Source organism: Eretmochelys imbricata, chromosome 7 (genome assembly GCF_965152235.1).
Source record: "Eretmochelys imbricata isolate rEreImb1 chromosome 7, rEreImb1.hap1, whole genome shotgun sequence".
Taxonomy (NCBI): domain Eukaryota; kingdom Metazoa; phylum Chordata; order Testudines; family Cheloniidae; genus Eretmochelys; species Eretmochelys imbricata.
This window is the reverse complement of record NC_135578.1, coordinates 77684811-77707795: the sequence shown is the minus strand read 5'-3', so window position 1 is coordinate 77707795 and position 22985 is coordinate 77684811. Positions and strand designations below refer to the sequence as shown.

The 22985-nt window shown below is 37.8% G+C and overlaps 1 protein-coding gene across 1 annotated transcript in view; it reads right to left on the bottom strand.

Moving 5' to 3' along the window:
* ARID5B (AT-rich interaction domain 5B) overlaps positions 1-22985 on the bottom strand; it is a 141918-nt gene that overhangs the window by 41481 nt on the left and 77452 nt on the right. The window lies entirely within an intron of this gene.

The following is a 22985-nucleotide window of genomic DNA, read 5'->3' as shown; positions in this document are numbered from 1 at the left end:
ACTGACACAGAACTTTGCATTAATCAGCATAATGCATCTATTTTATCCAAAGTGTAAGTACTAAGTGGTGTTTTAAATATTTGAAAATATTGGTCCTTCAGAAGAGTTTTGAAATCTTAAACTTCCCAACAAATCTAATGAGTTTTAATACAATATGTTATTCCTATCAAAGTTCTTTCATTAAGAAAAAACCCAAAGTATTTCTAAAAGTACAAAAGTATTAACGTAATTGATTGATGGTTTCATAAAAACATAATAGTTAGATACGATACATCTTAATTAAAATGAATGACTTCCAGTTTTATCCAATACTTAAGATGTTTTGGTAAGATAGCTGTGAAATACCATACTGAATAAAGCCTGGCCATTCTGAGCTATATTTAGAAAACTAGTATATAGGTCATATAAGAGAAAAAAAATATCAGACTTCTCTTTCAATTGTTATAGCACAAGACCACTTATAACCCACATACAGAAATAAAAGGCAAAGCAGATGCTTTGTTCAATATTAAAAATGTCCTGCATATGCTTTCAAATTTAAATCAGCCCAAGTCACTAGACTACTCCAGCAACGTTAAAAATGATAAACAATCATTAACTAATGACTATACTGGAGAAGATAATTTGCTTTAAACCTTTAATTTCTAGGTAACCATTGTTTTCATTACTTCAAAGGATGATTATAACAATGTCAGAAATCTAAACACCACAAACCTCTTGAGTGTCTTCTAATGGTTTCTAATCTTACATTTGTTACATAGTAAGCCAGTGATTTCAGGACATTTTACATTTTAATCAGTTTGCAAACACAGTAAAGGGCGCTACTTTGATTTTATACTTTGAACAACAGTGTCATTTTTGGTTTGTTCAGAAGAAAAAAAAAAGATAGCAGTCCTAGGTTTAAAACAAAAAGTCCAAAAAAATTCCGTTTTTGTTTCAGCACTGACACACTGTAAAACATCCTCTGAAGCACATTCTGCTTATTGAAAAGTACCAGAGGAAGCAATGCTGAAATTGTCCTCTGAGGCTAACATGCAAAATGAAACAAAAAGATAAAGAAATTATTACCCATTCCAGTCGACAAACATCTGTCTGATTTATATCTGTACTCATGAATGCTACAGCATGTGACTGCACACTACATCCCTGGAAGTCTCGACTTGGTGTGGATGTCAGTCTTACACAAAATGAGCACTAGGAGTATTTGCTCTGTGCTTACAAATCCCCTCCCCCAGCTGCTCCATTACTCATATAAACATAGATGAGTGACTAGCACAGAGTGTGGGATGAACTCGCTGGACTTCAGCTTTTGCTGCCAGGCTGCCAGCTAGTGCTTTACTATCCCACCTTAATTTATAACTGTAGTTTGTGTTTTCATCTTAACCGTTTTGCTGATCCTGACTTCTTGTACACTGTTGGGACGTCATTTTGAGTTCCACAAATCCTAAGCTACACGGAGCCTTGAGGCAAGGTGTTAATATCTTGTTTAAAAAACACTGTGTTAAAAAAAAAAAGTTTCCTCAATTTATAACAACTTGGCACAAGTACTAAAATGTTAATGACCACCATAGAATTAATAGACCAAATTCATCCCTGGCACAATTCAACTAAAGTAATTAGAATTACAGGGATGAATTTTAGCCCAATATACTTTTATTTGAACTACTTTATTTTTATTTATTTATTTGTCTTTTTAGAAAGAAACAAGCAGGACTAGTTCAAGGCTTGATGTCTTTCAAAGACATTTTTTATCCTGAGTTTTGGCATTGTACTTTGTTTCATACTAAAAGCACTCCTAATGTTTTGTTAAAAGCTTTAAAACCAAAAAAAAAAAAAAAAAAAAAGAAGCATTTGTTACTAAAATTCCAGGTATATTGAGCTTGCATACGAATACAGTTTGAATTGGAACACTACATGGCAGGAGTGAAACAAAACTGTTATAAAATCAGGTTTTTTACATCATTTCAGTTGCTAAGGAGTTGCAGCAGAAATATGGCTCTTTCTAGAATGCTATAGAACTACCTCACATATGACATACTAGCATTTTACAATCTAATTCAAATCATATATACAAGTAACGGAAAAGCATGAATATAAATTAATACTGACAAGAGCCTTTCACTCTGATGGCTTAGGAGAAGGCATTTGCCTCTAAGATCCACTCCATAAAAGAAAATATTTGAAATATTTCCATTCACACTTGAAACATATACATCAACATTTGCTCCCAAACCCATTACAGATATTGTTCTAAGACTGTTTAAATTTCAACTATATCCATTTTGTGCTCTTGAGCTGTGATAACTGACTAAAGCTGAGTGAATAATTCAAAACAAATCATGTATTTGACTAATTTAGCCTCCTTTTCAGCTTGTGGCATGTTCATGAACAAACTGCTATTTCCTTGAATTTGTTTATTCATAGTTATTCCTACTGCAGTTTTTAAAAATACTCTGCAGTTTGATTATGAACAGTTTTCTGAGAGAACTGGATATTCAAGATGTGTTGGCTGGTTGTGACTGATCAGATAATTCACACAATTTTTTTTTCCTGTTCCCTGACTGGATGAGAAATTTTGGCATGAATACTCATGTATATATGTGAATGGAAAATTTGGTTTCTGGGAATACTCGCGCATATGGTTTGAAATTCACTTTCTGCAAACATTTATGCCAATAAGATCTGATAACTTCAGTGGTCACAGAAAGTCAACACGAGCAAAACAAATGAAAGTGAAACTCTGAACAAATAGTTATAGAAAACTGATGTTACTTATTTGTCACCATTCTAGTCAATGTGACCTAACCCATGTCCAAAAATGAATCTGGGAGGTTTGAAATACTATCAGTTTAAATAAAAGCCATTTTTGCTGTAAACTTGACAACATATTCCTCTTTATCTACCTGGCTGTGCGTAATTTTCTCCTCCTATAGCTAAGGGAAGAGACCAAACCCAGCCACTGAAATGCCACTGGAACCCTTGGCGGAGTGCAGCACACACTCATCAGCATGGTGCAGTATATCTTAAGGGCTGAAAGGTGCTTGAAACCTCTCCAGCAAGTGTACACCACAATGAATCCTGAAAACACAGCCCAAATCCAAGGGCTTCAGTTTCAGCTCTGAACGTCACTGTACTAAGTTGTGAGATTTTCAAATTGGGATCTAGGCAGATTCTTTCTTAAAGCCCTTAGCTTCTGCACACTTGGAATCCAATTCAATCTTCAGTTACAAATGAAATGTATTCCATCAGGTCATTCTCGTCCCCATCAATAAGTTACCACATAGTCTGGAACAATTCCATAGCACTGGAGATCTCTGCTCCAGAGGGTCAGGCATTCAGATAATAGATGTGCTGAAGTTCAAGATGCATGTGCATTGACAGTGCTGTGTGGTAAAACTTGCATAGCACCTGCTCACAATATGAAAGGTTCAAATCTACTTGTCTAGGCCATGATTCAGCAAGGTACTTAAGCATATACCTTTCTTTTATGCATGTGAGTACCCCCACTGAAATCAATGAAATTACTCATGTGCTTAAAAGTGGACCCTGGTCTTCAAGATTAAAGTTTATTTCAAGTTTAGTAGTTCACCAAGAGGATTAAATTCACTCACAAAATTTATACATATAAAAAGAAGTTATCGTCACAATTAAAATTGTGATTCAGACAGCAATCTAAAACAGAGCAGGAAAAGACTGCACTGGAGAATGCTACTTCAACTGCTGAGGTCTGCCAGACATTTCAGGTATGTCCAGGTAAAACACACCCAACTGTGCTGCAAAATGTAGCAGGCATGAGCTAACATTCCATAGATTTCTCTGGTGTGCTAGTCTATTACTTTCACGTGCATTTAATAATTTTGCTGGCCACTTTTGCTAAATTGACAGACAGAAAGGGGGCCTAATACATCACTCTGTTCTGCCATTTTGCAGCAGTGTGATTTCATTAATTGAGTGGAGAATCAGACCCTTGTTTCTTAAAATCTGATTTTCTCCCTCACAACCCATCTGCTCTTCCTACTTGGTCATGCAATGAAGTCATAACACTGGCCAGAAGTCTGATGCCATGGACACAGGATTATGACTACACTGCAGCATCAAGCAAAAGGTGCAGATGAAGAAAGGTTTATTTAAAATACAAACATTTGTAATAGTAAAACAATAAAAGGGAAGTATAACAAATTACTGACAAAGTAAATGGTATATGTATAGTATGAATGATCTTGTTTTTCAGTTTACTACTTCCTGGTAGTAAAGTCCTGTATTCCTGATTAGATGAAAGAGCATGAAATGGAAATAGCATGAATGTCAACAGTTACAAAAGCCATGATGACAACCATCCCTTGACAGCTCTTCCCATACAGGAAAACAGCTTATTGCCACCTTAGCTGTAAATTCTCAGGAGAAATTATTTATAGGGATCTGCTCAGAGATGGGAACACTTTTTTCCCTGTGTGTGAGGTGGGATGAGATTTGGCAGCCCAGTAAAAATCATATACACAGACTGTGAGAGGGTATTTCACACAGTTTGATATCAGAGGTCAGTGTCTATGGGAAGATCATGGACACTTAACCAGTGTGATCAAAAATTTTTCCACATGGCAGAAAACAAAAAGGCAGCAAGTCATTCACTGACGCAGAGAAATGTAGACTACTTATCTCCTTGCCATTGAGGGGAGAGGGAATACACTCCAGGGACATTCACCTCCATGGAGGCTAGGTGGAGTTATCGCTGTCTCCTTCCCTTGGAGTTAATGTTAGGAAAGGAGATGGCTTTCATTCCCACCAAAGTCTCTACTGGGGTCCTGCCAGCAGAGGCTCCTGAGGAGAAGCTCTCTATAGTCACATCCCCCACCTTCCTGAGCCATACCCATCTATTTTTTATGCTGCACTGGCCCACTACATGCAAGGATGGCAGTGGTAGCCACTGTGATACACAGCAAAGCAAAGGCTGTAATTTATTTCCCTACTAGCTGGTGTGTGTGTGTGTGTGTGTGTGTCCGTAGAATATTCTAGCCAATTGGTGAAAGAAATCAAGTTTAACTATCATTAGCTGTGTTCAACTTTTTCTGAATGTTCCCTTTGTGGTTATCCACAAGCTCCTTCCATAATGACAATCAAACAAAAGAAACATTGCACAATCCAGCTCTTGGTAAGTTTATGAGTGTGAAAGGAAACATTATGTTCATAAATTTCTGACACTTTTTCCTCTGTCCAAAATGCACACAAAAACATGTTTTAAAAAGAAAATTAGGAGTTGGTCCTTATCATGACTAAGTAGCTCTTGGTATCTTGAAAATAAGATTTAACCATTCTGTGCTTCATGCTAGCCCACCTCCTTCCAGACTTTGGCTGAACATAATATAGCTTTAGTAAATAAATCATAACAAATGCTACGAGAGTTTTTTTTTACATAGACAGACTGCAATTACCCCATATTATTTGTAGCACAACAAAAGAGGGCCAAATTATCTGTTGGTGTAAACTGGTATAGCTTCATGGACTTCAGTGAACCCCTGTAAAAATTTGGTCCAGGGTCTGTTAGGCCCAAAGCTGACTTTTAATAGAACTGCCACAGACATCAAAGATAAACATCAAAGCTCCAAAGTTCCTGTTACCATGAGTGAAATATATGTGGCCCTGTGCTCTGCCTCCTTCCACATCCTTATGACGGTGCAGCACATACGGGAGCAAAATGGAAGACAGTTCTACAGGCTGCTCCCTCCACATGGTCACCTCTCTCCCTCCCGCTATTCAGAAAAAGGAGACCTGGTAAGGGTGTAAGGGAAGCCACATTTAGCAGCATGTTCTCGGGAGAACCATAGAAAAAGGGGGCATCAAGCTAAGGCTGATCAAAGCAGCATGATCATTCCTGTGTGCCCTGAGATCTTTACTCCCCCTGCCCAAAAGGCCACAGAGTGGGCCGATGACTGATGACAACACACTTGCTGGCCCTGCTATACTTTAATAGCTGATGGGGACTGCAGAGGGAAAGTCCCTTTGCAGGTCTGACCAGGAATCTGCAGGGTCAGAGGAGGAGCCACAGATCCCCTGCCTCCATTGGCCCAACCCTCTGTAACACTGCAAGTTCATCAGACCAAGGGAAAAAAGCATCCAGTTCATACCGCACAGAGCCATGGGCTTCACTGTCTTAGTTTGTTCCTCCCCATGCGTGTTTGAACATAAGGGAAAGTACCGAACATGGATTTCAAGAATTATTAAATAGCATATTTGAATTTTGGAACTATTATAGTGTATTCAGTAAATTCTATGCACTGAAGCACTGTTTCTCACTACATATTGAGGCAACAGAGCTACGATACAATTATGTAGTACGTTTATGTACTGTTAAAATTCTGAGCCGTACACAAACCAGACTAGTACACACCTAAGCTCTGAATCTTTCCTTTCCTGAGAGCACATCCCCAGGATACTGGAGAGATCTCACAGCACCATGTGGGTACAGCCACACTGGAGTGTAGGTACAGACAAAGGGATGGCAGCATGCCAGCCTTGGTGTTGGCCTGACTGGGTTTTGTAGGATAGTGTTACAGTTTAAAATATTTTTGGACATTGCTTATAATCACAAGTCCAACTAGTTGAATCCTCATGATAATACTGTTCTCTGGATTCGTGTATTTTGACTGACATAAAAGACATGTTGTTATAGGGAGGGTGAGAAAAAGTGGCTTTTGCCCAGTTGAGATCCAGCAACAGTGGCATTGTGTCAAAATTGGTGCTGCAGCCAAGAGTCTTTAATGAGAGTGGAATGTATTACCTCATTTGTCATACCTGGATCACTTACGCATGCTAAGTCCAAAATAACCTTGGACTTTGCTGGCTGCTCAACAAACCATGTAAGTAAACAGTCCTGTAGTAATGCCTAAAACATGTACCCTTTCTTGATCACTCTACATTACTTATTCTAGCGAATGTCTAAGCAATTGTAATGCCCCTGATCAAAGTCTCAGACTTTTTCAGGGCTCTCTGAACTGCATAACTATTTCGTGATATGACTTCTCATCCTGGCCTCTAGGTTTTAACGTTTCTCAGAAACACTTAAAAAGAACAAAAAAGCCTATCACCACTTCCTTAAAAGAGGAATGTCCTGTTCTGCATTTCTGCAAGGTAGCTGTTCTGCATTTCTGCTTCTAACTTGTAGTGCCATACTGCTTCTTGCAGCTTGTAGAATTTATTTCTTTGTTATTGTTTTGTGGAAGGATTGGGGTGGAGGAGAAGCAACGGTACTTTTGCCTACAGCAAAGATGATTAGCCATACCAATACAGAAACCAAGTGACTTTGTAATAATATTCAGGGCCACAGTCAAATGAGGAGAGGAGGAAGATTTGGACATCTGGCATGGGACTGAAGGGATGATTTAAAACTGAACCTTGCGAAAGGTGGTGCAGATGCACTCGGGCCTTGAATTAAGGTAAAGAGATGGATGCTACGCCCTGGATCCCAGAAACCCCCAGAGTTGATCAAGTGTGACGGAAGGTGGCAGACAGTCACTCACAGAGAATGGCACACACAAAGATTATTATTACATGTTGCACCTTTTAAAACATAATTACTAGAAAGCCAACCACCTTACTAAAGAAGGGTCCCTTACCATTCACCACCCATACAAGGGAGCTTCCAGCATCCCACAGTATCTGGAAGATAAGAATGAACGTATCGCTGTATTTAGGTGAAGTCTCAAAAGATAGCCTAGGATTAGATTATCTCCAATGTGATTTTGGACTCATAGCTGCCACCTTGACTTCCTCCTCTTCTTGGCCTTCTTTTTTTAATATCTCTAACCTCATCCCCAGTCCCTGTTCCACATCCCAAGTTACAGGTTTTGCATTTAATTTTTGAAAAGTCCATGTATTGGCTACTGCCTCCTGGAAGCAGCACCCACTGCACACAGACTAAGAGAAGCACAGCTTCTGAGCTCATGCCATGAGGAGAGGGCGGGCAGTCGGCACACAGCATGGGATTGTGCAGATTGGGGTGAAATGAAAGTGGCCCATAATGCAAGGCAAAAGCTCAAATGTCAGGCAAGGGTGGAAAGTCAGACCCTAGTTTAGAAAAATCTCAGTCATTTTAATTTGGGGAAACTTTTCTATAAACCAAGATACAGGGCCCCATCCTGCCGTACCCTTCCCCCCCCCCATCCCCCAATGGAAATCAGTGGCAAACTCCTACTGATTTCAGTGGCAGCCAGACTAGGTTCCTACCTTTTTCAATATAGAGATTAATATTAATCCTTCTAACACAACCTTCAGAACAATATTTCCCTTTATAGCAGGATTTTACTGCTATTGCTGTAAATACTAGTCAATATTTGTGTATGTATCTGTACACACACACAGACTCAAGATAGATAGATATTCTGAGTGTCCAAAAAGTTTTAATATTAGGGTATTTTTTTCATGTTCTTCTAATCCAAGGACTTGCTCATTCTTTTCTGTAATTTATATACACTGTGGACTTATAATGGAACATGTCAGAATAAATCTGAAAACTATTGTGGACTCGATATCCTTGAGAGAGGCACTCAACAATTTTCTAACTCATAAGTATACAGAGTGTACTTGTGTAACCATTTCTAAAGGTTTTGTTTTGGAAATGAGATATTCTATTCTCAATGTGGGGAAAATCAATTTGCTTCCTCTCTAAAGAAAACATTCCTCATTTGGAAATAAGTGGAACAGACACTTTTTTGTGGGGATTAATATGGAGACATTTGACTTGTTGCAGATTGATTTTGGGTTTGCCTTTCCCGCTCCCCAGACTACTGCTTAAAAAAAAAAAAGCAAAGACCACCACTGTGGGGATGACTATTTTAATTATTTTGTTAAAAATAGAAACACTGGATGTATTGCACATATCACACTAGATAATTAAGGGCCTGATTTTGCAGAAGACTGAATGTTTTCAAATTCCACTGAACACAATACAAATTGAAGGCACTGAACCGTGCAGGATCAGGCACTTGGACTAATTTTCTTCACTGCTAAATGGCTAGAGTTCAAAACTTTTGCTATAAAGGCTTGTTGCTTCCCTTTCGCTATGTTAGCATTGACGAAAAGAGTGAGTTTTTCGATGAAAAGAGTGAGTTTTTGGAATATTCACAACAGGAAGATGGACATTAAAGGTTAAAGCCCTGATTCAACAAAGCACTGAAGCACACACCTAACTAGCATGTAGGTAGTTCTGTTGGACTTCAGTGGAACTAGTCTCCATGATTAAAGTTAAGCACATGTTTAAGAGCCTTGCTGAATTCAACCCTACATCCAGTTCAACAGGGGAGCAGGATTTAGCCCACAAAGAAGAAGCTATCAGAGTTAATTATAAAGTAGGACATGTCTGGACTGTGGTAGAGTATCTGACCCTTGTTCATTGAAGTTTTTCTTTCCCCCAGTGTGAAACTGACTTTTAGCCTCCACACCCACAAACTTCAATGGGCACTTGTGTATGTTGCCTCCAATTACAGTGGACTCTGAACTTGGTATCAGACAAAACTGTATGCCGATCACAGCACTTGCAAAAGAAAATCTGACTCTTTAGAATATTCTGTGTTTTTTTTTAAACAGGGCAAAAGAGTGAACAGGAACAACTGATTATGTAATAGCCAAGACAAAAGGACTGCAAACACAGCAGCGACAAATGACAGTGCACTGCTAACCCGTGTAAATCAAGTAATCTCATCCAAACTGGGCAAAACACACAATGCGCCAATAGCAACTAACTTCTCATTAGGAACCTTTACAAAATAAAAGACAAACAAGAACATACAGCACATGTTAAGGAGGTTTTCCTGGCAACATTTCCTTCTATTTCTGACAAAAACTAGCATTCATTAAACTGCTCTCTAGCAGAGTCAGCACTACTCAATGAAGACATGACCTACATACCTTGATAATAAGATAGCTACATACCCAATCATTCCCACACAGATAGAAAGATTAGACACATCAGCTGAGCTGACAGACAGGTAAGAAATGGGCATTGTAATAAGAACCTAAATAGATACATAGAGATTCGCCCAAGAGGAGTAAAAAGGCATATTTCCAGTAACCTTGCTTTTGGGATTGATAGTGGGAGCTATGAAGCCATGAACACCTTACTGCTCGCATGTGGAAATGACAAATAAGTTATTTAAGCCCCTTATTGCATTACTCATTTGTATCACATCATTGTGGCAAGTAAAACTGCTTTACTTTAAACATAAGAATGCTATGGGTTCACTTTCTCCCTTTCCTTTTCTCAGAACTCTACCACTGCACTGGGATGTCATTATAATTTGCTAGAGACACTCACACTGGTTGAGGATGCAAGAAGTGAGATTAGCAGAAACTATGGCGTGTACTCCGTTCTTGAGATCTACCTGTAACTTCCATTAGAATGAATAGCGTGAAAGGGAATCAGGTGGAAAATGCACCCAGACAGCAAGGGTGGGATTTTCCAAAGCACTCAGCCTTGGCCTAACCCTGCCCCTATTGAAGTTATTGGGTTACTGGTGAACATTCCACTCTAGGTGCACAGTATCTCCACTGTGCAGCATTGTGATCAACTGAAAAATTATTATTGGGGCCACAATGATCACAATTTTTCTCTAGTTGCTTTATGAGCCGAGTTCTAAAAAATGTGTCCATTTATGTGAGTACATGTTGGTGGTACCAACATTCCGCCTTCTCTCCAGCAATTTTCCAGACCCACATTTCTTTCCAGTAATCTTTCTATATCTAGGTATGTATTTGATCCTCTTCCGTAGTTCTCAACCACGGGTATGTGTAAGCCTGGGGGTACATCAACTCATCTAGCTATTTGCCTGGTTTTAGAACAGGCTGCATTAAAAAGCACTAGCTAAGTTAGTACAAACTAAAATTTCATACAGACGACTTGTTTATACTGCTCTAGATACTATACACTGAAATGTAAGTACAATATTTATATTCCAACTGATTTATTTTATAATTATATAGTACAAATGAGAAAGTAAGCAATTTTTCAGTAATAGTGTGCTGTGACCCTTTTGTATTTTTATGTCTGATTTTGTAAACAAGTAGTTTTTAAGGGAGGTGAAACTTGGCGTATACAAGACAAATCAGACTCCTGAAAGGGATACAGGTATCTGGAAAGGTTGAGAACCACTGCCCTATAGTATCCCTACACCTAACAAGCATTCCGAGTTAGAAATAACAATCCCTCACCCTCTCTTTGTATTGTCCCATCCAGTAGGAGATGGATCTTAATTAGTTTATAGGAGTTTTGTTTGTCTGTGTGTGGGCAAGTGAATGGATGTGTCTGCGCATTGTGTATGTGCATAGATGATATATTTATTGAGGGAGAGCCACGTCAGAGAAATTAGTTTTGTATTTTTGGTTCAGAAAGCGGAGAGGACCACAGTCATTCTTATTTCTTGCAGGAATGATTTCAATAGTCCAGGTCCAGCTCCTGTTACAGTTTGTGTCCCACACTCATAAGCCTCCCTTGGCAGTTTCATCGAGCCCCTGTAGCATAGCTGTCATGAGAGGCGATGGTCACAGAATGAGAAACTATCTTTCAGGTAGCTAGAGCTTTGAATAGCAACACAGAGACCTTGAACTGGGTCTGCATTCCTTGGGATTCAGACTTGGAGCAGGGCAGAGCACTGGGGTGATGTGTCCACAGTGACCTGAGTTACTCAGCAAATGGGAAACTGTATTTTTCACCAGCTGGAGCTTTTTCAGGGAGTGCAAGAATGGAAATAGTAACCATAGTCCTCATCATAACACCTGAGAGGTTTGTGGTTTTAAATAGAATAGCCCTGATGTAAACCCACTGAGTTCAGTTTAATTACTCCCAATTTACACAGGTGTAAATAAGATCAGAATCAGGCCCATCTTTGTGTGATTAGTAAGCACTTAAACAAAAATCTATATACAGTGAAAGTATATTATTATTCTTTACATTTTAGTAACATAGAGCAAGGTTTAACATTAACTGTGAAGATGGTTGTGTAATGTTCTTTTGCAGTCAGTGTTGGATCTTAGGAAATTATCTGGGTGGATTAAACAGAAACACGATTAAACAGTTTACACATTTCCTTGTGTTTCTGATGTCTAACTATAGCCGTGTTTGTCCCCATCTACAGAACTGTTTTATACCACATGGTATGCGTATTTCAGCATCCAGCATTATTAACTCATGACCAACTGTCAGTTGATCATTATCTAACACATGGGGTCTCCAAAAAATCCTTATTTGGGCAAAAGCAGCCTTCTCAACCACTCTGTCTATATTTTCCCCTCAGAAGAACTTTATTTGGATTATTATTTGCTGTCAATGGAAACTCAGAGGTTATATATGTAGAAATTTGCAGACAGGGAAATAAATCCTCAATGAGTTTAAACACTTAGTTGATATTAAAACCATCTCCAGCTTTGTTTAAAGAAAACTCTCAGTTGCCCTCTAGTGTTACATGAATGTCATGCAGAATAGCAGCAAGAGAGAGGGAAATACACACAAATTGTACAGTCATGTTTAAAATATTCAGGGATGAACATTTTCAAGAATAAAGATCACAGAACTTATCCTAATTTAATATTATGTGATCTACTGTACAGATAATATTTCTTATAAACAATGAGGAGGAAGTTCTAACCTTGTGGAATTACAATTCTTTGTTTGAAACATGATGCTGGGATTATGTTTACCACTATAATTGCAATGTATGGCACAATGATTTTATGAGTTAGAACCTCTGAAAAGAAATCACAGTACCTACTGCATTCTATATCGTTCATTCATAACTAAAAATAGACTGGTGTATAAGCTGGTTCAGCTAGGGAACACAGGAGTCTGTAGAATTCCCTAACATAGAAGAGAGTTTGCAAAAGAATCAGTATGTTTCTGAAAATGGACAACATATATAAAGATTTACTATACAAAACCAGGTATATATGTACACTGTATATCTTCATATATACCCATTTTCATTCGATACAAAGCAAAAATATCAAATACAGCCTGAAACTATAAATTTAATAATAGATTACCAAATTAAGTCTGCACAATCACTTCATTAAAAAAAACATTTCAATGTAAAATACAGCTGTAGGGGTTTGGACAATTTCCTGCATAATAGATCCATCCCTGAAATGTAAATAACACCGGGATTAAAACAAGCCAATAAGGGTACATCAGGAAAAAAAGAGTACATGAAAACATAAATGCACTTTCCAGCCTATCCTGCCAAATCTTTATTTAATTTGAGTGCTGCTTTGATAAATCACTATTGCTTCAGTCAGGGTTTTTTTTTTAAATGTTCTGTTATTCTTAACACAACTCCAGGGCAGATTAAATCTTAACATTTGAAATATAACAAACCAACAGAGTTTTGCAATTAGAATTATTCACTTATTTCCTGTGTATCATCAGCATTCCTGAAAGAATGTTGCTATAACATTAAACAACAGTGTGATCTTTAGAAATACATGATTTGCTTGTTCTGGTTTTTTCCAATGCAATTGTGCAACTTTAAAATCCTCTTCTTTCCCAATTCCTTACTCCCAAGCATATGCCCTTGATAGTGACTTACAATGTTTATAAAAAAACAAGTTTGAGGAATTTTTTTTAAAAAGGACTTAAAAACCACCTACAGTATCACTCAATGGTTACACATTCAAAAAAGATAAATATAGCTCTATCTGGAAATGGAAATCCATAAAAACTTAATGATAAGGATTTCTCTTTTTAGTTTGACAAGACAGAAATGCCACAAGAAGTACATATGGCAATTCAAAAAACATAATCAGGGAAAAGGCAAAATGAACATTTAAAAGATGAATAGTTTAGATTTGCATAATCTGATATTTATATAGCACATTCTTTCCAAATGGATCACAGTGTTTTTCAATTTTTAATCTCGCTCAGCATACAGATTATAGCTATAGGAATCACTTTTTCCGTCACCAAAGTGCAGCCTCCTCGGGGGTAAATTGGGGCATTTGTTTAACAGCACACAGCAACACTACACAACCACATTAGGACAGGCAAAATTACATGCCTGAAACTAGAGTGGGAATTCAGGTATGTATCCAGGCCTGATCATATAATGAATTCTGTGTGGGTGGAGCTCTGCACACTTTGCAGAGCCTCAGTGGAGTTCAGTAAAGGATCCAGACTCCTCCGGGTAAAGCCTGTCTCTTACCATGTATTTACACAATGGTGGGTAGTTCCTAGGGGCCTCAATTTCCATCAAGGCCCCTAAGTATTACTGCAATAATAAGTAGAATATAATTACCTTATTCTAAATTGCAGTTTGGCCAGATTCAAGGATTAATACCCCACGCCTTGTGAAAGATGCTATGGGATTTTGAATGACCACAGTGGGTAAGGACTTCACGTTTACATATCATCTGGAAGGACCTCAGCACAGTGTCTTAACACCACCCTGGGGGAATGATTCTGTTCTGGCAGAAAGAAACACCATAAAGCCACAGATTCACCAACACTGTATCTGGGTTTTTCCAAAAAGTCTCCCATGCAAGTGCTTATCCAGCCTGATGCTGCTTAGCTTAGGAAACCTGACAAAAATCACAGCTTAGAGAGAATAAACACCAGAAGTGTCTACATAGCTACTTTTCACTAGCTTCAAACACCTCGAGCCAATCCATAAGAAATGAGCACCTCTAACAGATTTCCATGTTTCGTATTAAGAAGATACGGACTTCTGCTGAGATGAATATCAAGATTCATCAACTCAAGAGGTAAATATTGACTGAGGCAAAGCAAAAATCAATACTGGTCAATATTTACTCAAGACACATTAAATCTAGACATAATGTTACATACATTCTGAAAGCCTATCAGAAATCTCTGGAAGTCTTCATTATGGCTAAGGATTTCAAAAGTGTAACCCTGTTTCCTTTTAAATCAACATTCTAAATGGAGAAGAAGTTAGAGAGAACCTATTATTCATCTAGTGCAAAGTGAATTATAGCTTTCACTGACCACAGCTGTAGCCAGAGCAGAGGCACATACAGTATTTACATATGCTATCTGTCTGGTTTGCATTCCAAACGTCAGTATTTCTGACCTCTGAGGATATGAACAATAAAAATGTACTGATTCATCACACAACATTGTTTCAGACAACCAGGATTTTCTTCTTGGGTAGGAATGTACCCTGCTCCCCTCCCAAATATACATAAATTCAGGCTGAAACTTTATCTCAGGGTTCTGCTTCCCATGAGCAAACTACTTTGAGGATGCTGTCAATCAAATCTTGGGGGGAAGTTAGTTACAGCCTTATTATTTACTGTGGCAAGTATATTAGTCCTAATATTTATCTCAGGTTCCAAACTTACTCTCTCATTTCTGAATAGGTCTTCCACCTGGCCATTTTTGTTTGAGGCCACAGTATACTCAAACAGCCTACCACAAAGTAGGAATGTTTAAAATAGAAATTCCAAATAATTTATAATGATTAGATTAGATTTTCAGAGGCACTTGAGGAAACTCTTCACCCAAATCCCATAGAATTTCAATCGGATTTGGGATCCTATCTCCCTCAGACACTTTTGAAAATGCCAGCCAAAGTGAACAATAAATGTGTAGTTCCTCCTTCTCTTTTATTCATCCAGATTCAAGTACCAAAACATGGTAATGAACACCCATTTTCAACTCTGTGCCCATTCAAATGTAGTATACGGTAGATCCTATGACCATTGGTGTCAATGAGCTTTGGATCAAACACTAATTGTTTTATTCCATTCATATTCTTATTTTGTTCTGTATTCATCCCACTCTTCTCTCTCTAGTACCATCCCTCTCTACTGGTGAATGGGATGATTTTACTTTGCTGTGAAGTCAAAATGAAATCAGCCATACCCCACACCTTTCTTCAGGGCTGATCTACACTACAAAGTTAGGTTGGCTTAACTAGATCATTCAGAGCTGTGAAAAATTTCAAACTCTGTGTGATGTTGTTAAGCCAGCCTAAGCCCCCGTGAAGACACTGCTAGGTCGATGGAAGAATTCTTCCATCGACCTAGGTATTGCCTCTCGAAGAGGTAGATTTACTATAGCGACAGACGAACCACTTCCATCGCTGTGGTAAGTGTCTACACTACAATGTTACGGGCCGCACCACTGCAGTGTTTCTAGTGTAGACATAGCCACAGTGAGTAACAACAGTGTTCTGTCATTCTGAAACTTCTCCTTCAGGCTTGGGGAGACAAAAAAAATTCAGGAAAGGTGAAACTCCAAATGTGCACAGTTCTAAACTTCGGTGATGGTGTAAGCTCAGATGTATAAGATTCACTGTTTCTTATAAAGCAACTAAGTCTTTGAAAAGAACTAAAATGTATCTGCTTCTGAAATAATATGGAAGCCATAATGTGGAACTGAAGTTTAAATTCAAATATACATTTTTTTAAAATCAATAAAATGCTTTTCTAAACCAGGAGATAGATCTGCAACTTAAAACTTAAAGTAATATAATATTTTAGAACTTTAATAAATAATGCTTTTACCTTGGTTACGAAATAATAACCTGCCATGAAAACCCAGAGATTAGAGGTAGGAAATTGTTTGACAAAAATTAAAATGTCACACTTTTCATAGAACTAAGTGTTATAATTATTGGTGAAATACCCCTTTCAAACTTGTTAACACAAAATTAACAATTATATACATCACTTAATTTTATAAGTGCATATCTCTTGAAGAACCCATTAGCTAACCATGCCTCGTTCAGTTTAAATATATACATGCAGTACTTGTAGCACGGAGGGGATAGAACTATGTCAATGCTGGCACTGTACACCCTGAAATGGCAAGTGGTATTAAACTGAGATGTAATCATGTTGAAAGGGAAACATTAACAAACAGCAGACAATTGAGAAGAAAACACAGTGTGCTTGTGTTCTACTACATGTGCTTCAAAACCTTATATAACTATTCATTGTCTATTTCATCTGGCTATGGTCCCGGTTTGGTCTATTCTATGGTATACTAATTTTACAATAATAAACTATTACACAAGCTTTATGCAGTCATGCATATGAAACGGTTGTGGAAGACATTACATTTGATTATCTTTCTACCAAAGACACCATCTTGAAATTAAACAATGGCCTGGTAGAAATATATATGAGTTAAAAGGGGGAAAAAATAGATCTTTACTAAAAAATAGAAATAATGTTCAATCTCAGAAGTGCAGCCTTTGAAAACAGAGATCTCCCCCCTCCAAAATTCACACTCCAAACCCTCCATGAGTATACTACAGATAAATACCACTAAACTGACAATATTACATGAGGGTCAGCATGGTACTACACCATATTGAGTTGATGACAATTAGTGATGTTGGAAATGCAAATATTTGTTATACACCACCTTTAGGTAAAAATGAAGCAAGGCATTTTACAAAGACAAAAGGAATGTCTGAAATAGTTTAGGTTTAAAAAAAATGATGTATTTATTTATGCTTCAACATGAATTGATGAGATGCCTAGGTTAACAGTTGTCTGTACTTTGGACAGTTGCTAGATGGTTACTGCAAATAGAAAAAATGTAACAAAGGAAGTTACAGCGTATGCAAAGATAAGGTCCAAAACAGCGACTTCAGGTTCTGCATTTGCCTATGGAATTATCTTGGAATCTTCTACTAAACCTGGAAATGAACTTTAATCACACTGGTTCAGGATTGGTTATATTTAGTCATGGAGCAGGGCCAAAAGACACTATTGGTTTATAGTATCACTGACATATTTACATCTAATATCTCATCAACCATTAAGGGCAGAAATGAATGTCTTTTACCATTGGAAAGGGTGCGATTCTCAGATCTCCAAAATATAAACGATTTATTTCTGGCCCTGCCAAGTCACAAAACACCAAAATTTAAAAATCATAGTATTTTGATTACCATCTTGCTTTCCCCACAAACTTTGATTCCAACATTTTAGCAGCTAATCTCCCATACCACTAAATCTAGTAAACCAATGTTTTATACGGGCCCGAGGGACACTACCACAATGCAACCAAATCTTGCCAAAAGCCGAGGCTCAGCTTTCAGATGACATAGGGTCTGATTCTGCCCCACTGAAATCAATGGCACTTTTGCATTGACATCAGTGGGAGAAGGATCAGATCCAGGTAGCTTCAACGCCACATTTTGATCTCAATTACATTGGTATAAATCCAGAATTACTTCATAGATTCCTGTGGAGTTCCTTTTGATTTACATGAGAGAATCTGATATCAGAATCTCATCATTAACCTTCACCTTTGAAGAAGAGCTTGTCAAAACTCAGAATTTCTGTCCAATAGAAAATTCCAGCATTTTGAAATTTGTTTTCGTCCCACATCAGGACAAAAAGTCAAAATATCAATTTGTTTTTATGGAACAGACAGTTCCGATAAATGTTGGTTTGGAATACTCAAAATGTTTTCTTTTGACATTTCCAAACAAAACGAAATGTTTCCGCATTCCCAAATCAAAATGTTTCATTCATTTCGAATTGATTCAGCCATAGTCTGTGTTCCCCTGAGCTGCCACTGTGCCTTGTGGGAGTTGTAATTTGAGTGCCTCATGCCCTCTCTGAGTTCTCCTCTATGGGTGAGGCTCCTTTGCCAAATTAACTCTCCCGTGATGTACCATGTCAGTTCACTGAGACGTGAGACTGTGGAATATCATGGAAGATGTAGTCTAGCCGGGCAAACCAGCCTACAGCGGCATGAGGCCACCTGAACTACAGCTCCCATGATGCCCCACAGCAGCCAGATTATTGTTGAAATGACTGAACATGAAAAGTTTTAATTCAGTTGGACAAACTAAAATATTTTTATTTGGGCCAACCCAATCCCAAATGAAATGTTTCTTTTCAGTTTTACTGATGGAAAATAGAAGCATTTCAGCAAAACTGAAAAGCCCCGTGGAAAAATTTGTTTTTGGGGAAATAGCATTTTCCATAAAAGCATTTTGGTGGGAAATTCCCAAGCAGCTCAGCTTTCAAGGCTCATGAAATACGAGTAGCTAAAATCATGTCAGAATTAAAATGGGGGAAAAATACCTAAGTGGAGAATCAGAAAATGGAAGGAGAACGGTAGCGAAGGTCAAAGTCCCATAGAGTGGGTTTATTTGTGTGTTTAGACTTGGGTCTAAAGAGCCCCCCGAAACCACCAGAATTTTGAAGTGTTGAAGGCTGTCCAGCTGCAGGTGGGATGTGGCTCATGGGGTGCTACAAAGCCTCCCCCCAACAACTGATGAGGTCTTTTGTTTTGTTTAGTCTGGGTTTTGGCCTGTGAGACTAACAAAGCCTATCAGACTTAGACCTCATTTCACGGGGTGTAGATGAAATCCTACATCTTGTTTAGACTGTCGTTTGATTTGGATGTAAAGACAAGTTGGATATTTGTTATCTCAAGACCTCCCCATTTCCATGAATATTAACTTTTGGACCCAAATATGCAGCACAGCCCTAATGCCTTTCCTTAACTCACCTGAAATGAGAGCTCACATTTCTATTCATTCATCTCAGCCCCTCTTGCTCTCCAGAATATTTTTTGCTGGTTGCTAGGCAGCTATTGTTGAAAATATGCATGAAGTATTAATTGTCTGAGCAATTAAAAATTCTTTAAAATTGAGAACATCACCATACCTAAAATAGGATGTTTCCCTTACATCAGGCAACTCCAGATACAATGTTGGGAATGTTGATGGCTGCAGTGTGTCAGGGGCTGGATGAGTCTTGAGAATTATTCACACACAGTACACGTCACAGAAACAAACAAACCAAAAAAATTAATAACCTCATTCTATAACAGAGCCTTATTCAACAGATAAATTACTTCATGTCTTGTTAATCTTTTTGCTTGTTACTTTGTTTACAATTTTCCATACTTTTCCTCTGACATGTACATTTCATATTTTCATTTTTTAAGCCACTGATGACTTCGGGCTCCTCTGTTATTACAGTTAATTTTAGAACTTGCTGAACATATCAGCCAATTATCTTCTAAACCCAAAATGGAACCAGCAAGTTTATTCTTACTTGCTTCACTTCAAAGAGATACTGTAGCCTCATTGCTGATGCCAAGTGCTCTGTGCTTCATACCAGTAAATGCAGATTTCATTTTATAGAGGTTTTTTTTTTCTTCAAAAAAAAACATTCCAATGTCATGATCAAGCTCGAAAGACAGTAAACACAGACTTCCATAAATTGACTCTAACTTCTAAACTAAGCAGCTGAAAGGATTTACAGCTAGGTAGGGTTGGGGGGTTTTTTGTGTGTGTGTGTGTGTTTTTTTTAATAACAAACCCCTCTCTGTCATAACTAAACATATACAACACACATCCAACATAATGACAGGAAGAGTTTCATAATTACCAACACCAAAAAACCTTAAAGAGCTATAATTTTTGGTAAATCAGTCAAATGATTGTAGTGCATTCTGGTACGATCTAACAAGGATAACTACATTGCTGATACTTGAATGTATTATTCTGCTACAAAAGGTTGAGGGAAGAGCTTAAGTATTTTATTAAAGATATTTTTCCTGCTTTTCAAACATTGATTTTTCACCCATAGCCATTATAGAATAGGCCATGGGACTGTCTTGGTACATTTCAAGAGAACCAGTAGTTAGGGCTGCAAGATCAGGATGTACATTCCATGTCGTGCTTAATTTCACCATTGAAATGAGAAGCAAAACCATCAATGCCTATTTAAAGTACACATTCCATACTATTGTAAGGAATAGTTTTCACTGTTATATGAACTTTTATTTTATTCCCACCTTCCCTGCTTCTTTCACTGTAGCCTATTGTAATAGCAAGTCTGAAATGAAACCCACTTTGGGCTCCAACAATGCTGAAAGCTTCCTTATAGCAGCACCCCTGTCATTGTGACACCAGCTGTTGTTTGTGTATGTTGTCCTCATTGACAAGGTTATTACAATTGCCCCTTTCAGTTTCCCTCTTACCCTTTCTGTGGGTTGAAGCCACCTGTTTAAAATCAAATTCCTCCTCTTCTTGTACTCAGGTGGTGCTAACAGACTTTTCAATTAACACAGTCTTTCAAACTATTATGCAAAAAGTTCAGGTAACTAGAGATACTCCTGAAGGATCTATAAAGAGTCACATTAAGTCTGTATGTGATTTTGGAGAATGTTATTAGTTAACATATTTTATGAGATGCTATCAAGTTAGATTTTCAAATCCTGCCACAACTAAAACACAATAGGGCAGTTACAACACTTCCTATGTAGGGCTAATGTATTAGGCACGATCTGTGAAATTAAAAGCCAACAACTATGCTTCAAATGTACAGCTCGCTAGTACAAATTGAAAGGTATGCGTATATGTCTGAAGAAGGACAGAGCTCAGTAAGTTCTCCAAACTCCACCAAACATTGGACCACGGCTGAATTTGTCTAGCTTCAGCCACTAGATCTTGTTATGCCTTTGCCTGTTAAACTAAAGAGCCTCCTACTATCAGAAATCTTCTCCTTATGTAGTTACTTATAGACAGTGAGTGCAAGTCATCTCTTAACATTCTCTTGGATAAACTAATACATTGAGCTTCTTTAGTGTCTCATTTTAAGGCAAGTTTTCCAGACCTCAAATCATTCTTGTAGGTCTTGTCTTAACCCTTTCAGATTTTTCAACATCAGTTTTAGTGTGGAACCAGAACTGCACACAGTGTTCCAGTAGTGATTTCTCTAACACTATATACAGTGCTAATACCCACCGCTCTGCTTCATACATCTAAAGATCACGTTTGCTGTCTTAGCTACTGCATCACACGATTGGGTATCCATCATTATCCCTAAGTCCCATTCACAGTAATAAGGACCAATATAGCTGCCCTGACTCACATGGGGGATGTTTGACTGATTTGAATTAGGTAAAGGACTAAGGTAAAGCTACACGTATTAAAGGCCAAAAAATCATACTTCCATTGAAGTCAATGTCAAAACTTCCATGATTTCATTGGCATTTGGTCCTCAGTGTACAGACAGTCAAAGTTTCATTGTACAAGTTCTAATGGCTATTATAAAGCTCAGAGAAGCCAAACCTCTTATTTTTTCTGCCAAAGGTAATTACTTTTTGATTTTTGTCTAGTTAGGAAAATATATTCACTACTCACCCATAGAATCAAAATATGGGAAGGCACGGTGTATCCATTTACTATTACTGGGAAGAGGTGGTGTTTAGAAATGCTCAGGGGTAGTTCAGGTAATGGCAGGGGAATAAAAAAAATAGATTATTGAGGGGTTCTTTTGCTTTTTAGCTTGAGTTATGAACCAGTCAGAATGCTGACATTCACCACGCTCCTCTCTGATCAGGTTTATGATGAGTGAGTTTGGAGACTAAGGGCCTGATCCAAAGCCCACTGATGACAGTGTAAAGACTCCCGTTGAACTCAGTAGGCTAAGGATCATGTCCTTATATCCTAGTGCCTAATTTCGGGGAGTAGATCATATCACAGTTTTTTCAAGTGGTACATGGGTATTTTGCTAATGCTTTAAAAACTACAATCATGTCAACATGACATTTAAAAATCTGCAGAAATCACAGTCTCTCTCCAGATCATAGTACTAGGATATTTTAAAATATAAAAACTACTCAAATTTGCTATTAATTTTTTCCTCTATTGATATTGCTGGCATATTTAAAATATAAACTACTGACATTTGCTATTCATTTTTTTCCTTTGACTTGTCTCTACATTGCATCATCTCCCAATTACTGTGATTTTGCTGAGTATGCCAGTTTCTTAAAGGCCCAGCTATAAAATGTATGGACTAATTGTTGAGCAGAACTGAAGAGCTATTAAAACTGCAATAGTACAGCACTTCCAGTGGTAGTCTATTATTTCTACATGATTGGTTTTGTACAGCTCTAACTCATGCATTGAAACTCTTAGATAAATTAACTCCTTCATTTTGACATAAGCATCACAGAGAGAATTAAACATGAATGAACATTTTTCTTCAGATATTTG